General features: G+C 31.3%; 1 protein-coding gene across 2 annotated transcripts in view; it reads right to left on the bottom strand.

Moving 5' to 3' along the window:
• LOC145246707 (neuropeptide S receptor-like) overlaps nucleotides 1–6781 on the bottom strand; it is a 481356-nt gene extending 474575 nt beyond the window's left edge. For both annotated transcript variants that reach the window (XM_080108438.1, XM_080108439.1), the window contains exon 1: nucleotides 4243–6781. The gene's annotated coding sequence lies outside the window, so the exon portion shown is untranslated. The remainder of the gene's footprint in view (nucleotides 1–4242) is intronic.
• Nucleotides 6782–18737: the final 11956 nt, after the last annotated feature.

Raw genomic sequence — 18737 nt, 5'->3', positions numbered from 1 at the left:
AGGTATGTGGGGTTGCCCCCACATCTGGTCTTTGCTTGCAGTATCTGCCGGAACAGATGGTATTTATTTGCTCCCCCACTGAGCAAATTAGGCACAAGGCCGTTTTTAATGTGAGGTAAAAACCAGCTCCCCTAAAAGGGGTCACTCTGGTTACCAAAAATAATAATTGTCCCAGTATAGAGGGTTTCCCCTCCATTGACTGGTACAAATTATCTTAAGTGCAGTATCTGCCGGAACAGATACTACACTTTGATCCCGGCCCGAAGGCCAAGAATTAGGTTGGCGAAAAAAAAAAAAAAAAAGATTCCTTGTAGATAATCGAAGCGGATATAATAGACGATTGAAAAATTACAAAAAAAAAAAAAGAAAAAAAGAAAACGCTGTTACTTGAGTAATCGGAAAGTGAACCATATTCTATTTAATTATACAAGTGAGTCAGGAGATCCTAATACGGAAACGAATATTTTTTTTTTTTTTCGTTATACAAGATTTCTGTTTGGAGTAATTGTTTTAAGCAGGGGTAGTGAAGTCGCTGGATCGAATTCAAGATCCGCATAAGCACCGTTGTTAATTTCTGCGCTAATGACCACCAAAGAGCACAAAAGTCCTATAAATCGTCTGAAATCAATACTGAACAGCTTTTCTAGTATTCTCTTATGTGTCTAATATGTGTCGATAAGTATAACTTTTGAAGACATATTTATAAAATCTCTGGCCATTCGTGGACGTTGGAACAAGGACAATATCGTTGGAAGAAAGTAGAACAATTATTTGGGAAAGTTTTAGAATCAACAAACACAAAAATAATCATCTTTAATTATAAAAGTAAGAAAACAAATGTGTGTACGGATATTTTTTTTATTACGTTTCTGAATTTTTTAGATGATGATTGGTTATATGTATTATTTGAATTCTTCGGACTACTGTCCTCATCTTAGGTGTACTTTTCAGAACGTTTCGGTCGATATCACCTCCGACCTTCTTCAGGTGTATCTTGTCGAACTCGGGAATGTTTCTGTCGAACTCGGAAATTTGGACAGAATTTCGAACGGAAACATTCACAGGGGTAGTATGACTGGATAGAAGTCCTAAATTATTCACAAGTGCATTTTTAGGTCACCCACACTGAGAATTGAACCTTCAACCTTCAGTAGAATGTAAAAGTGCTGAGTGACAAGTGATTTTGTAAAAATAATTGTTTGTAGAAATGTGAAGTGTATTATTTATTTTGGTAATAGTGCACTTATTGATCCGTGCTGAAATAATAACGTTATTATTTAAAAAAGCCATTCTTAACATGGGGAGGGCAGGGTGTTTTGTACATATTCTTTACTTTAACATTACAATTGAATAAAAAAAAACATAAAACCTTAATTAAACTTGGAAATACGATTTAAAAAGTAGCGCGGATCAATAAGTGCACTAGCACTTTTATTTTTTTAGGAGGTATGTGTGTTTTTCTTTTTAAAACTTTATTCAGTACAGACGTGCAGAACTACAAAATGCTGCACCGGTTATCAGAAAAAAGAGCCTATTATATACAGTAGAACCCCGGTATACGGTGGTTCTAGGATACGTTTTTTTTTCAGGTTACGATGTAGAATACGATGTTTCTCCGGCCTCTGCTAACGGCACTTGCCTCGCTTTACGGTGTTATTTATAATATTATTTGATTATATACATGTGTATTATATACTGTACTATATTTTATTCCTAATTTTTATTGTTGTATCCCTGAGTTCTACTGTATTTGGTTAAGAAGAAAGGTGATGATGGTTGCCCGTGGAGGAGGTTTTATATCTACTCTGGAGAGTAAAATAAATGTAGAAAAAGACTAAAGAAAATCAAACCATAAAATAAACAGATGTATACGACATACCCTACAAGTTTTGTTGTTAATAAAAATAAAACGTAATAAACAAACAAGATCTCTTTGTTATTAATTGTTAAGAACTAACAAAAATAGAAAAAATACTTTAATTTTTTGAAAGCGACGTTGATCGTTTCTTTATTAGTTTAATACAAAGTCTCCATGCTTTTTAGGCCCGGGAGCACAAGATCAAAGTCTAGTATCTTTTTTGTTTTTATACGTTAATAAAAAATGTTTTAAACAATTGCGCGCTAAGTAGGACGTACCCCAGTACGAAAGGGTGAATGCGGTATTATGGTGGAAGAATATATTAGCTAACAGAAACTTTTGTTTAGTTCTGGAGTGACAAGGATGACCAACGGCCCCCACTTCCTCCCTTTGGAGTTGGCCTTGTACCTAAGTTTTTTGTTTAAGTTTAACTTTTTAGCCTGAATAAAAGATTTAATATCTCAAAGTGTAGTATCTGTTCTGCAGATATTGAAATCAAAGTAATGTGGAGGCAACCCCACATATCAGACCATTGCTCTCTTGTAGCAATCAGTTTTGGTCAATGTAGGGGAAACCCTTTATACCAATTGTCACTACCAGCCCCCCCCCCGGAGAGCTGGTGGTCCCCTTCTCCCCCTCTCTCCACATTAAAAAACGACATTGTGTCTAATTTGCTGTCGTGGGGAAGCAAATAAATATAAACAGCCCCTCCCCCCACGTTATTGTCCGATATACGTTAGCAAAAATAATCATATTTACAATCTTTTTTTCGAAACAGCGCGATCCGTATGTTGCATATGTACCGCGAATCAAAGTCCTCTAAAATAAAACAAAAGTGCTTTTTTCGAAACATTATATTTATAAGCTAAGGATTGATCTTGTATCGATGTAGCAACCTGATAATTTTTTTTTTAAATAATCTAAATAAACTATTTAAGACATGGAAATCACCGTAGGAGGGTTGAACTGTTTTCTCCCAAAGGAGGAAGTGTCATGAGAATATTAAATTAACAAGCTGTCTCCAGTTGCAATAATATCAGGTTAAGGTCTTGCAGTTCTTGCAAGAAGGTGTCTGGGTCTTCCTACATTCAGCTCCTGGTATACCCAAATTCTCACTCATCTGCTATTAACCAGACTCAACATTGCCTAACTTCGGTGATCTGTTTTATCAATGTGATTATCACCTATATTAATGAAGTATCTATGAGCCGGCTGTAAATACATATTTTTAAAAATCGGCGCATATGCACTTATGTTACCGTACTATTTTTAAAAATAGTATTTTCAAGTTAAATTCAAGTTTCGCGATATTTTGTTTTTTAAATTAAACTGTTAAGTGCAAAAAAAGACTAGTTTGTTAAAGACAGTATGAGTTATAAGACCGTATCCGTTATTATTTCTGCTCGGTAACATAAGTGCAGAAGTACAAAAATTCAACCTGTATAGCAAACTAAAATCCACTTTAAAAATTTAACAGAGTTAGCACAAAACACGCGCAACGTAAACTACTAGGACAACGTACGGTTCAAGCAGTATCTAAACAATAGATTGAAAAAATAAAATGAAATTGTAATTTTTAGAGGACGCTGAAGATATCGTCGAATATGTATTTTCCGCTTTGCATTTTTCATTCTATATACTAAGACAATCTATCCAAAAATTGATTTATAAAGTGAATATTTATTGCCGATAGAGAATAATCTGGAAAAGAATGTACTTTTTTTTTAAAATTAATAAACGAATTTTGGATTTGAGTATGTGTTTCACTACAAAAAAAAAAAAAAAAAAAAAAAGAAAAAAAAAGGGTGCTAATTCACTTACTGACCCGCGCTATATTTTAAATCGTATTTCCAAGTTTAATTAAGGTTTTATGTTTTTTTTTTTTCAATTGTAAGGTATAGGTAAAGTACAGAATAGGTACAAAATACACTCCCCCTCCCTATGTTAAGAATGGCTTTTTAAATAATAACGTTATTATTTCAGCACGAATCATAAGTGCATGATGAGTACAAAAAAAAAAAAAAGGAAAGAAATGCCTGAACAATTTGTAGTATCTCATGCGGCCATCCTCCCAGGAATTACTTTTTTTCTCTCGTTATGCTTCATTTATTCATTCGTGAGGTTGTTCCAACATGACTACACACTTTGTTTTACCCCTAGGAGAGATTGTTCCTTTTTAGGGGGGATGTGTGGATTTAACCCGAAGAAAAATACATTAAAATCCGACTTGTGTCTACTTTGGTATCGTGTTGAAGCAAACGAATAAAGCGAGAAAGTTGGAAGAAAGCAAGCGACGAAGAAAAAAAAAAAAAAAAAACTACGGACGATCCAGCAAGCAAAGGAAAATGATTGGATGAAAAGAAAAGAAAACAGTTTGTACTCACTTTTTTTTTTTTTTTTTTGAATCACGTGTGTAAACATGGAGCGTCAAAATGTTTTGTTTCGTTGGAAGAAAAAATGTATATTTTCCCTTTCGTTTTCTTCGCACTTAGAGTTCGGCTATTTTTTTTTGTGTGTGTTTTTTTTCTTGTCATTCTTCTTTTCGTCGAAGTGTATATAATTCCTCTTATATCAAATCCGCGTTCATTTAATTTTAAGAAAGGTTTGTATTCGTTAAAAAAAAAAAAATCACTAAACTTTTTTTAACCTTACATTTTGCATTTTTTCGCGCACATTTCAAAAGAACCGATAAATGTTTCATTAAAGTAGTAATAATAGTTATATATATATCACTATAAAATATGTGTATCTATTTAAACGTCGATTAGATGTATTTATTTCATTCTTATTTGCTACACATTTAATTTCGGTAAGTTTCCAAGGAACAAAATAAATGAAATTATTGAATTTAATAAGTTTAATAAAATATCTTCTGGAGTGCAATTTTATTCTTTTGGGAAAAAAAAATCTGTATTCCTAGTAATCTCTTTGATATATTCGGCATTTTTATTGTTTTATGACCTCTTGTTAAACATTCAGTGGGATTAGGTGATGGACCAGTGGAGTAATCCTATTCTCGGTTTAGCAGCTAATGAAAAAGGGAGCCTTTGTGTCGCCCTCTATTGTGGGACGCTTGGCTTAGCTCGTTAGATATACATGTCTGCGTGTCGTGTATATGTTACAGCTTTGGATTACGTTAAAATAACACATTATTGAATGTGTGTTAAGGAGGTTTGGTGTCACTTATTCCTAAACAGAAAGCAACATCTACTGTTTCCGTGAAAACTATAAATGATAAAACTTATAATATAAAAGACAGAGCAGTTTGCTTTCATTTAAGGTAAAAACGCCAAACACAGCTGGCGTGAAAACTTTGGCACGGCTACTACTAATAACAATAATGTTAATAATACCAACTCTAAAAATAATACTTTTATAGCAATACAATTGCTATCAAAATAATATTTAAATCGTTTTAAGAAAAAATATTAAATTTTTAAGACTGTTTTTCCAGTAACAAATAATATTTTGCTAAAATATAAGTAAAGCGCATTGAAAAAAAAAAAAAAAAAATAATAATCCGTTTATTTCCGTTTTGTTTTTTTGGATTTTTTTGTTTGTGTTGTTGTTGCTTTTCTAATCTTTGATAAGAATCACCAACCAAATGCGACCGATAAAAAATATATTTTTTTAAAATCTTAAGTTTCAAAGAATAAATAAATAAATAAAACGATGACGGCGAAATTTTTTTTTTTTTTTTTTTTTTTTTTTTTTTTTTTTTTTTTTTTTTTAGTGGTACAACGAAAAACCACGTAACAATCATCAATTCCCTTGCGGGATGTATGAATGCATCTGTTCCTCCCCTCCAGCTATGGGTAACATTGCAGGGTAGACTGGACTGGCAAAACTTAATCCTGGAAAACTCCGAAAAAAAGAAGAAAAACCCCCCAAAAAACTCCGAGTTTTGTGGTAGTTCTGGGTGGGATGTGCCACCCTATCGGTCTCTTTATAAAGGCCATGTAATGAAAGGCAACAATATTGCTTGGAGAAACATAGTTATCAATCTTCAATTGCGAAGAAAAAAAGAACAAAAAAAGAAGGAATGTAGAATTTGGTAGTAAAAGTTATAGCGATAATAATAGTAGTAGTCGCGTTGTGGTCAGGTTGTACATAGTTTGGTCCTCATTGATTCTACGGTTAGAATCGCAATTAAGAGAGGCATTATATATCCACATCGAATTAAACAGATTTGTTGATAATTAAAAAAAAAATCGGGGGGGGGGAGAGATTAAAAATAAAAACCAAATCTCTGTTAGAAACAAAACAAAACAAAAAAACAAACCCGGATATTAAATATTTGAACGCGCGGAAAATTCAATACGTACTGTTTATTTTACTGGGCAAACAAACGTCTTTTTTTTGTTGTTGTTGTTTTTGTTTTGTTTTAGTTTTTTAACAGAAAAAAAACCCCCAAAAAACAAATAAACAAATAAAGTTCCACCTGGATGATATAACGGTCAAGCCGTAGAGACAAGCTGTCGGACGGAGATCGCAGCACAGTTGTAGTGAAGACTAGTATATGTGGTGAAAAGTGTTTTGTAATATTAAGAATTTTTGTTTTTGTTTTTGTTGCTTTGGTTAATATTTTTCTATTGAAAATAAAAGAGGGGGTATTTCTGTCTGGTTGTATCGTTATATTGTTGATACATATGAACACAAGAGCGGTATGCATTAAAAGAAGAGAGAGCTAGAGATAGATAGATACATACATAGAGAGAGAGACAGGGGGGGGGTAGAAAGATACGGCGAAGCAGAAGCTGGGGAATCACCGCAACGTGCTTTTTAGTTGGAGTCGAGCACAAGAGAAACAAATAACCGCGTTATCCCTTTGGGATGCTAGAGAGAAAAGAAGAAAGAGGAAGATGAAGATAGTTATTATTATTTTTTTTTAATGAATGAAAGTGCTAAGCAAATCTATGAATGAACGAAAGAATGAGTGCGTAATGAATGAATGAATGAATGATCACGTATTTATAGAGAAATGGGGCGGGGGCAGGCGCAAGCAGAAAGAGACAGATAACTTTTCGATGAAAGTTGCGGGAGCAAAGACTGTAGTAAACGAGGACTGTAGGTTGTTAAAACGCAGACACATATCTATTTATACAAAGTTGGGCTTATGTATATATTTTATTATAGGATTTACTTCTAAACTCATTAACGTATCATTATAAATTTTAAAACCTCGGCAAGACGTAAGAGAATATAGTGTGGGCGCTACATAAGGTCATTAAGTTTTATGCAAAGGAGCAAAGAACCATTCGTGAAAATTGAAATAATAATATTAATTTTGAGAATATATATATATATATATATATATATATATATATATATATATATATATATATATATATATATACATTTTTTTATTTTATTCAATTTAAAAAAAAAATACTATTTGCCGCTACAGTAAAATTACTGTTTCAATTAAAAAAATCACTATAAGACATTATCCGTTATTATTAAAAGCGATTTATATATATATATATATATATATATATATATATATATATATATATATATATATATATAGCCAGTAGAGTTTAGTTTCCTAGAAGTACTTCAAATGAAACAACATGTGTCTACCAAAGAGTGCTCAATGAGTGAACAGAGCAGGTATATTAAATTTATTTATACAAACATTGATGGCTACATATGTGCATACATGTTTCTTGGCCTGAAGACGTAATCCCCCAACGTGGGCGATTACAGAAACATGTATGCACATATGTAGCCATCAATGTTTATATATATGTGTGTGTGTGTGTGTGTAATATATATTTGTGAAACATTATGTGAATACGTGTATATATATATATATATATATATATATATATATGTGTGTGTGTGTGTGTGTGCGCGTGTATATATATATATATATATATTTAAACGTTGGGAGAAATTTATCATATATAAAATTTTGTGTATGTATAACAGGAGGTATTCGAAATCAATAACTATTTCCCAAGTCTAAATTTCTCTGAAATATTTCAAAGGAGCTCTAGGGTGCGTTTTTTCGGCAAAACTCAAACATGAAATGCAACATATTTTATTTATAGTTATTAGACAACAACTAAACACAATTCCATTGATTTCAATTCCATCTTAAGACCCCTTAATCTTGCACATCAAACCGTGGACACGAAACAATTGAATGGATTTCGATGAAAATTGGAATAAGCATTCTAGAGATGACGTTTAGTAATATATCTAGATTCAAAGTTTTGTAAGGCGATATAAAAGTTTAAAAATAGTTCTGAAATTTTATTTTATCCTTCATATAACTGATATATTACCAATATATATATATATATATATATATATATATATATATATATATATATATATATATATATATATATATATGAATCTGTCTGTGTAGATTTTCCTACGCAATAACTTTGTCAATTTAGAGTCACAGTCTCGAAATTTGATATACAGGGTATTGAGATTTGGGAAAATCTTTTTAATCCGTTTTCGGCCAGAAATTTGGATATTAAGGGGTCAAAGTTCAACGATTTGACCTTTGAGAACTCTATCAAACTCCTCCGACAATTTTAATATAAAGAATTTAAAGTTTAGATATAGATTCCTTGGATATGGATCAAATTTGATAACTTGATTTGAGCCTCAAACAATAAATGTTAAGGGGTCATAATAGGGGTCAAATTTTAAAAAAATTGACCTCTGCGGTCTCTACCAAATTACTCAGGCAATTTCTGGTCTAAACATTGTAAATTTTATATAAAGGGTATTCAGAGATAGGGCAATCTTTTTAATCGGTTTGAGTCGAAAATTTGAGCTATCAATATATAAATTCATGTATATATGTTTGCATGTCTGCCTAAAACCTTCAACAGAGGCGACGGATTTTCACAAGATCAGTATCGTTTGAAGCTCGACCATGCAGACAAAAAATTGGCTAAAAACATTAATTCCTTCACTCTCAACTGGCCACTTTTCTACAGGGAGGGGTCGCTTTTATCGCCGATATTTTCAAAAGTTATCTCTTCTTTTCGATTGTCTAGCCTTAATTTAAACCTACGTCATTCTCGGTCATGTTTTCCCCGTTCTTTTCCTCCTTCACCGTACAGGTCCGAGCTTGTCTTCCTACTACCACTTTTTTTTTTTTTTTTTGCTCAACATACACCTCCAAACACCCTAGCAACGCCGGGCTGAAATGCTAATGTATCTATAAAAGTGAAGGTGTGTGTGTGTGTGTGTGTGTGTGCATTTTCCTACACAATAACTTTGTCAATTTTCAGTCTACAGACTCGAAATTTAATATACACGGTAGTGACATTTGGGAAAATCTTTGTAATCAGTTTTCGGCCAGAAATTTGGCTTTTAAGGGGTTCAACGATTTGACCTCTGAGAACTCTACCAAACTCTTCCGCCAATTTCGGGTCTAAACACTTGAAAATTTAGATATAGATTCCTTGGATATGGATCTAACATAATAACTTGATTTGAGCCCAAAGCAATAACTGTTAAGGGGGGTAAAATATGGGTCAAAGTTTAATAAAATTACCTCTGCGGTCTGTACCAAATTACTCAGAAAATTCCTGGTCTAAACATTTGAAATTTTACATAAAGGGTATTCAGAGATAGGGCAATCTTTTTAATCGGGTTGGGTCGAAAATTTGAGCTACCAATACATAAATGTATGTGTGTATGTTTGTATGTCTGCCTAAAACTGTCGACAGAGGCGACGAATTTTTCACAAGATCAGTATCGTTTTTGATCTCGAACCTTCAAACGACAAATACCGAAAAATAGGCTAAAAACATTAATTTCTTCACTCTCAACTGGGCACATATCTACAGGGTGGGGTCGCATTTTTCAACGATATTTTCGAAAGTCAACCCCTCTTTTCGATTGTCTAGCCTTAATTTAAACCTACGTCACTTCCGGTGTGGCGGTGGTCCTCACAGCAAAGACGTCAGGTTTTTCCCGTTCTTTTCCTCCTTCGTGGTACGGGCCCGCGCCTGCCTTCCTACTACATCTTTATTTTTTTTTTTCTTTGCTCAACCCACACCTCGAAACACCCGGGTTGAAATGCTAGTATATATATATATATATATATATATATATATATATATATATATATATATATATATATATATATATATATATATATATACGCACATACATACATATTGTTGAATTTTATTTATTTATTTCTTTATTAGAGATTCCGTACTAATTTCTTTCTTTTTCGCTTCCTGAGCGTTTATTATAGGAAAGGCGTTGTTTGCCTTTTATTTACTTTTTTCGTCCACAATTTTTAGGACGTATTACTTTTTTATTTTATTTTATTTATTTATTTTTTAAGTATTATTTATTCATAATTATTGCGGACATAAAAGTATTATATATATATATATATATATATATATATATATATATATATATATATATATATATATATAGTAATTTATAAAATATATGTGGCGATTAAGCTACACTGAATATTCTGCGTTTCATCCACCGTAGGATTCGTCAGGCTTATGAAACGCAGAATATTCAGTGTAGCCTAATCGCCATATATATTTTATAAATTACTAACTAGCTCTACCTACGTATTGAGCACTTTTGAAGTAAATACTTAAAGTTTACGCATAAATCTATACTTTCGTATATTAAATTTGTGAGTAAATGAAGTAGTTATATATATATATATATATATATATATATATATATATATATATATATATATATATATCCAGCCACACCTGTTGTACGGCTGATTAAGGGTTGTTGTTTCATAGGAATGGACGCGACAAGATGGCTCTCGCTTGGATTTGAATCTCAGTGACTTGACCAACAATCTATTATATTACGTTTCTAATATTCATATATATTTTCGACTACTGAGAAAATGTAATATTCTATTACATATATCTACTCATATGCTGTGGCAGTAGTGCATTACCTTACTAAAGAGCTCGATCCACGTGTTGGTACTAAATGTAGTCATCTACTGACATCGGTCTGGCCGTATGGCGACTTTCTTTTACACTCACACATACACACGCACATCCACTCGCTCACTAACAAATACACGCTATCAATAATAAATGTTAATAAATTGGTTGTTAAGTTTAGTTGCTTGGCTGCTTGAGAGTAGTGGTTTCGGCCGTTTATACTTCTTCAGAGCTCAGATGTAGTGACCTAAATGTGCAACTGTTTCGTCTATTTCACCAAATAGACGAAACAGTTGCACACACACACACACACACACACACACACACACACACACACACACACACACACATATATATATATAAAATAATTATATATATATATACATATATATTATATATATAAATCATAAAAACTATATATTGTATATGCGTATATATCATATATATCATAATATCCTCCATATATATATATATATATATATATATATATATATATATATATATATATATCGAATATGAAATATATATAAATTATATAAATCTATATATTATATATATATCATATATATATATGTCATATATGTATATTATATATACATATATTATATATATATATATATATATATATATATATATATATATATATATATATATAGTAATTTATAAAATATATATATGGCGATTAAGCTACACTGAATATTCCGCGTTTAATCCACTCTAGGACTCGCGCATAAGCCTGAAGAGTCATAGAGTAGATGAAACGCGGAATATTCAGTGTAGCTTAATCGCCATATATATTTTATAAATTACTAACTAGCTCTACCTACGTATTGAGCACTTTTGAAGTAAATACTTAAAGTTTACACATGAATCTATACTTTCGTATATTAATTTCATGTGAGTAAATTAAGTAGTTATATATATACCGTATATATATATACATATATATATATATACCGTATATATATACCATATATATATATACCGTATATATAGATATATACCATATATATATGTATATATATATATATATACCGTATATATATATACCGTATATATATACCGTATATATATATACCGTATATATATACCGTATATATATACCGTATATATATATATATACCGTATATATATACCATATATATATATATACCGTGTATATATATATATATATACCGTATATATATAATGTATATATATACCATATATATATACCGTATATATATATATATAATGTGTATATATATATACCGTATATATATAATGTGTATATATATATACCGTATATATATAATGTGTATATATATATACCGTATATATATAATGTGTATATATATATACCGTATATATATAATGTATATATATATACCGTATATATATAATGTATATATATATACCGTATATATATAATGTGTATATATATATATACCGTATATATATAATGTATATATATATATATACCATATATATATATACCGTATATATATATATAATGTATATATATACCGTATATATATAATGTATATATAATACCGTATATATATATATATATACCGTATATATATAATGTATATATATATACCATATATATACCATGTATATATATAATGTATATATATACCATATCTATACCATATATATATATATACCGTATATATATAATGTATATATATATACAATATATATATACCATGTATATATATAATGTATATATATACCATATATATATACCATATATATACCATATATATACCATATATACCGTATATATATACCGCATATATATAATGTATATATATATACCATATATATACCATATATATATACCATATATATATATACCATATATATATAATGTATATATATACCATATATATACCATATATATATAATGTATATATGTATATACCATATATATATACCATATATATATAATGTATATATATATATATACCATATATATACCATATATATATAATGTATATATATATACCATATATATATAATGTATATATATATATATATATACCATATATATATAATGTATATATCTATATATATACCATATATATATAATGTATATATATATATATATGTACCGTATATATATCATATATATATATCGTGTATATATATATATGATGTATATCATAAATGTATGATATATGCGATATATATTATATGTCATATAACACACGCACCTTGTGTGTTGGTGTGTGCGTGTGTGTGTGCGATTAAACAGACATTGTAGGAAAAGTATGAATAGGAGTGAGGTGGAGCGATAAATGAATGAGAGTAGAAGGAGCCGGCTTAAAGGAGTTGCGAGACGTGTAGGCGGCGTACGAAGACCGTGTATCGTGGCGGGAAAGAAAAAAAGTCAACCAATTTTATGTGGGTGTTAAGACGTACAAGTTTCGTGTGGATATTTTTCATATTAATTTTAGCTTCGTCATCGAAGATTTTATCCATTTCTTTATACCACACGTGGGTGTGTGAAGATTTTACATGTGTAGAAAAAGCGAGAAAAATATATATTTTTTAAAGATTTTCATCTGACATTTAATATATTTTTATCCTCATTACTGTAAAAGTTTTAAAGCACTTTTCACAGATAAAGCGCTGATACATTAATTTTAATTTCTTTTACTATCTATCTATCTGTCTATCTATCTATCCATCTATATATCTATCCATCTAATACTAATTCTGTTTGCTCTCCCGAACAGTTTATATATATATATATATATATATATATATATATATATATATATATATATATTTATATATATATATATATATAAATATATATATGCAACTTTCCCTGTGTGTATAAGTTCGTTCCTTATAGACTCCGAAACTGCTGAACAGATTTTCTTTAAAATTTACAGAACTTTAGTGCATAAGTCTGGAAGTGACTTTAGTTAAGTTTTGTCTCAGAATCCCCCCGATACTTACCGATAATCGAAAATCTAAACGGTTTGTGTGTGTATATGTATACATGTGTGTGTATATGTATATGTATATATGTGTAGATGTATACATCTATGTATATGCATATATATTTGTATGTATATGTATGTATATTTATATGTATATATGTTTATTTGTGTATTTATATGTATATTTATATGTATATATATGTATATGCATAAATATGTATATTTATATGTATATGTGTGTGTTTACATGCATATATATATGTATATACATATATGTGTGTGTGTGTGTGTATGCATATACATAATCATCCTCAGTGCCATTCTTATACAGTATCTCTCTCATATATATATATATATATATATATATATATATATATATATATATATATATATGAACCCACCAGAAAATGCATCGAAGCACAGAAATTAGAAACCCGTGATTTCTGGAAATTCTACTATAGTATAATTAATAATTTATTATCAACAATTTCCCCTACTATCCAAAAATCAGGAGGTTGTTTACCAGGTTTCTCTCAAACCCCATACAGCACACAGCTCTCTCCCCGACTTTTCTTTGCTGACAGACGCCACACTAGATGATCTGAAAATCACCTCTTCTCATGGGCATTATATCATAAAAACCTAAGCACCTAAAAGCATCTCAAAAGCATGTGGACCCGATCTCATCCCGGCTGTGCTATTTAAAAAAAATGCTTCACTGAGGTTGTTCCGGTCCTCTCAAAACTTGACAACAAATTCCTTAAGGAATATTGCGTTCCTGACTACTGGAAAACTGTTTCTGTGGTACCAGTTTACAAAAATTCAGGCGAAAGAACTGACCATTAAAGTATTGCCCCATTAACCGCCTCCCGGTTTTCATCAAAATATACGAGTCCATAATAAACCAAGCTCTAGTCCCTTACCTGTCAGCTGCTAAACTTCTGAACGGCGAACAATATGGTTTTAAGCAAGCCCTTTCTACAGCAAATATCTTAACTGTATTCTCAATATATATTCTGCATATATCATACACTGGACAAAGCAGGGGAGGATAGAACGGTAGCCGCAGATATATCTAAGGCTTTTGCTAGGGGTTGGCACGTTGGTCCTCTCAGGAAATTCAGATAATACGGTATCACTGGACGAATACTTAACATAATTATATCGTTCTTAAATAAGAGAAGAATCCAGGTTGTCCTCGACGGTGATACATCCAAACAATATGATGTAAATGCGGATGCACCTCAGGGGGCTATCCTTGGACCTTTACTATTCCTAATATTCAAAAATAACCTCCCTGGTAAAATTGTCTCTGAGATGGGTACATTTGCTGATTACACCGTGCTCTATAACAGGCAAGAGAGGAGAAGGAATGAACACATATCTAAGGAAATAGCAGAAACACTAGAGAAAGACCTGCAATCTGTCGTGGAATAAGGACAAAAATGGATGGTCACATGCAATGCTGTCAAGACTAAGCTTATTTCCTTCATTAATTACAAGAAACTTTCTAAACCACTAATAGCTATGGCTAAAAATACATTACGCAAGAGTACTTCTTTCAAACTCATCGGTTTAACATCCACAGAAAACATGAGTTGGAACAGATACATCGAGATCACTGCCCAGGAGCACTGCGAGGAAGATGGGCTCTCTTTACCATGCTAGAAAGTTACTTACGCTTGAAAGTATCTGTACCTCTACAAGACCACTATTCGCCCATGTATAGAGTATTGTTGTCGCATTTAGGTTGGTGCATCTGCTACTAGATTCTCGCTCCTGGACAGGGTTCAAAAGAGAGTCGCCAACCTGATAGGTCCTGAACTGCCATTTAAGCCACAGCCTCGGTCTAATCGACGTAATCTTGTATCCCTCCGCTTGTTCTACAAGTATTTTAATGATGGATGCTTCGAACTACAAGCTCTTGTATTTACTCGATCTAAATACCCTTGGCATAAATACTTGACAATCAGCAAAATCCCACCCTACGTAGTAGAGATCCCTAGATGTAAAAATGCCTTCTACTCTAATCATTTCTTTCTCCAGAACTGATTGACTGTGGAACACCCTTCCGAGTTTCTATTTTGCCAACTGTACTGACATGTCAAGTGCAATGTGAACAGACATCTTGCTGCTCAACTTCCTACATGGTATTCCTGCAGTTTATGGTCCCGATAGTAGCCCCCTATATCAAAGTGGCACTGTCCTTTGTTTGCGTGAAAATGGAATAATATATATATATATATATATATATATATATATATATATATATATATATATATATATATATATATAATGTGTGTGTGTGTAAAGAAACTTGAAAACCGAAATTGTTTTTATGTTCATCGAGGTTTTCGAAAACATTAAGATTACTCTTTCTTTTTACACACGCACACACACACACACACACACACACACACACACACACACACACACACATCAACTTTTAAGTATATACTAATATATATATATATATATATATATATATATATATATAGTACTTTATAAAATATATATGGCGATTAAGCTACACTGAATATTCCGCGTTTCATCCACTCTAGGAATCTAGGTAGCTCTACCTACGTATTGAGCACTTTTGAAGTAAATACTTAAAGTTTACGCATAAATCTATACTTTCGTATATTAATTTCATGTGAGTAAATTAAGTAGTTATATATATATATATATATATATATATATATATATATATATATATATATATATAGGTACATAGATATACATCTTAAGAAGTATTTGTGCAATAAAGTCAATCGGAATTTTCTCATAAAACCTGTATAGGAATACATCTGACATATCGATACTTGAGTCTGCCTAGCTAGAACACTACTGAAACTTCAGTGTGTGTATATTTTAATATAAAAAAAGATTATAGATTAAACACCGTCTTAGGACATATCTCTCTTCGCTAGCATACGCTAGGCGACATTCATCGTTTTTTTTTTTTTTTTTTTTTTTTTTACACAGTGATCACCACTTATCAAGCCTGGAAGCCACTCAGGGAAAAGGGTTATTGCAAGTACAGCGTTTATTAAAGCCGCGTTTTTGTTAGAATTTTTAAACCAAATTGCTTCAACCCGTATCACTTTAATTACTCAACTGAGCTTTATGTAATTACATCCGTTTCTAGTTCACTTATTATTTAATTGTTTCTTGCATGCTTTGCACATTTTATACTCCAACTCGAAGGCAAATTAAATACGTATGTTACATACAGAAAGATACGCCATTGCACTTTGTCTTCTTCGATGAGATTGGCAGGTTTGGGAATAAATACACGTATTTCATTTTAAATTTCATAAGAAAAGTATAAATTTAAAATTCATGCTGAAACTGAAATCATTTTAATTACATAATTTAAGATAAGGATTGATAATTTGGATCATGTTGACTATTTTTCTCACAAATTTTCGGTCGATATAACTTTCAACTTTCTTTTTCACTGTTGAGCTCTCGCATCTTTTATTTAATTAGTGGTCATCATATGCACTTATTCCGTTAGCCATGCTCAGGAGGAAAGGAGGTGTTGATTGTCCTCCTACATACAACGCCTGCTATTCCCATAAAGTCACGTATCCGGTATAAACCAGGGTCAATCTTACTTAATGGGTGTGTCAACGTAATTATGACGTATATATATATATATATATATATATATATATATATATATATATATATATATATATATATATACACAAAGGTGGAACGATAAAAGTGTCGCCCTAAAGAAAACAATACTACAGTTTATTTTAAAACTTTTATCGAAAAATCAATTCAGGTTACTGGATTATGTAGTAAACCTGACATCTATTCACACCCCTGTAATTCGGATTTGCATGTTGAAGGTGTGGGCAATGGTCCTGTTGTCATACCTTGGATCGGTAGTTAGCATGAGTTGTACAGCGGCGCCTCTTCGATCTCATTCGTTGAACATTCTGTCACTTTCAAACAAGATAGAAGACTCTTATCGCTCTTGGAATTTATACACAACTGCCCAACTAATAGATGGTCTACGACGAAAACAAAACAAAACAGTTTTCATCAAACAGCAATGGAATCATGTCGTTATTTCTAGGGCAATAATTTTATCATTCCACCCTCTCTCTTTCTCTCTCTCTCTCTCTCTTTCTCTCTAATATATATATTATATATACATATATGTGTGTGTGTGTCTGTATATATGTATATATATCTGTGTGTATGTATATATATATCTGTGTGTATGTATATGTGTGTATATATATATTGTCTGTGTGTATGTATATATATTATATATATGTGTGTGTGTGTGTGTGTTTGTGTATGTGCGTTTGTGTCTGTGTGTATCTGTGCATATGCAGCGGTGCCAAAAAGAAAGCCCGCACTTTTATTTAAAAAAAAAACCCGCAAATTTAAGCTAAATCGAATGTAACTGTTTAAACAACCTATAGATCATTTTATTCGCCTTTTATTCCTCTATAATTTTACTTGTTCGTATTGGACTTTAATTGAAGTAGCTTAGTGTTCACGTCAATTTAAAAAATAACTTTTAAATCGAGAAGGCAAAAAGAAACTCCTCAGCAACAAATGAGCTTAAAACCAACTTAAAATATCCACCTTTTAGGAACAAAAGTATCTCTAATGGTAATTGCTGTTATTCCAGATTATACAATGTAAGATTTAATTCGTATGCCTCGACCTTCTGTTAGTTATCGTCAGGAGCTCATTAAGCTCCAGCTTTCTGGTTTACTCAATCGAGAAATTCGCCGCAGATTGAAATGTAATGAGAAAACGGTAAGAATGACTGTGCAACAGCACCAAAACACCGGCAGTATTTGTGATGCCCTTAAATCTGGTTATCCCAGAGTTTCTTATTACAGGGATGGCAATGCTATCAAGATCTGCAGCATCAGAATCAGATTTGAAAAGGCTCCCTTAATCCAACAACAGTGAAATCTTGTTAAAATTGCGCTCTTTATACAGTTACCAACAGATTGAAGGAATTTAATTTGCGAGGCT

This window comes from Euprymna scolopes, chromosome 24 (genome assembly GCF_053919585.1).
Source record: "Euprymna scolopes isolate OS-2025 chromosome 24, ASM5391958v1, whole genome shotgun sequence".
In the NCBI taxonomy this organism is placed as follows: domain Eukaryota; kingdom Metazoa; phylum Mollusca; class Cephalopoda; order Sepiida; family Sepiolidae; genus Euprymna; species Euprymna scolopes.
Note: the sequence above shows the minus strand (reverse complement) of the source record. Positions and strands in the feature narration are given on the sequence as shown.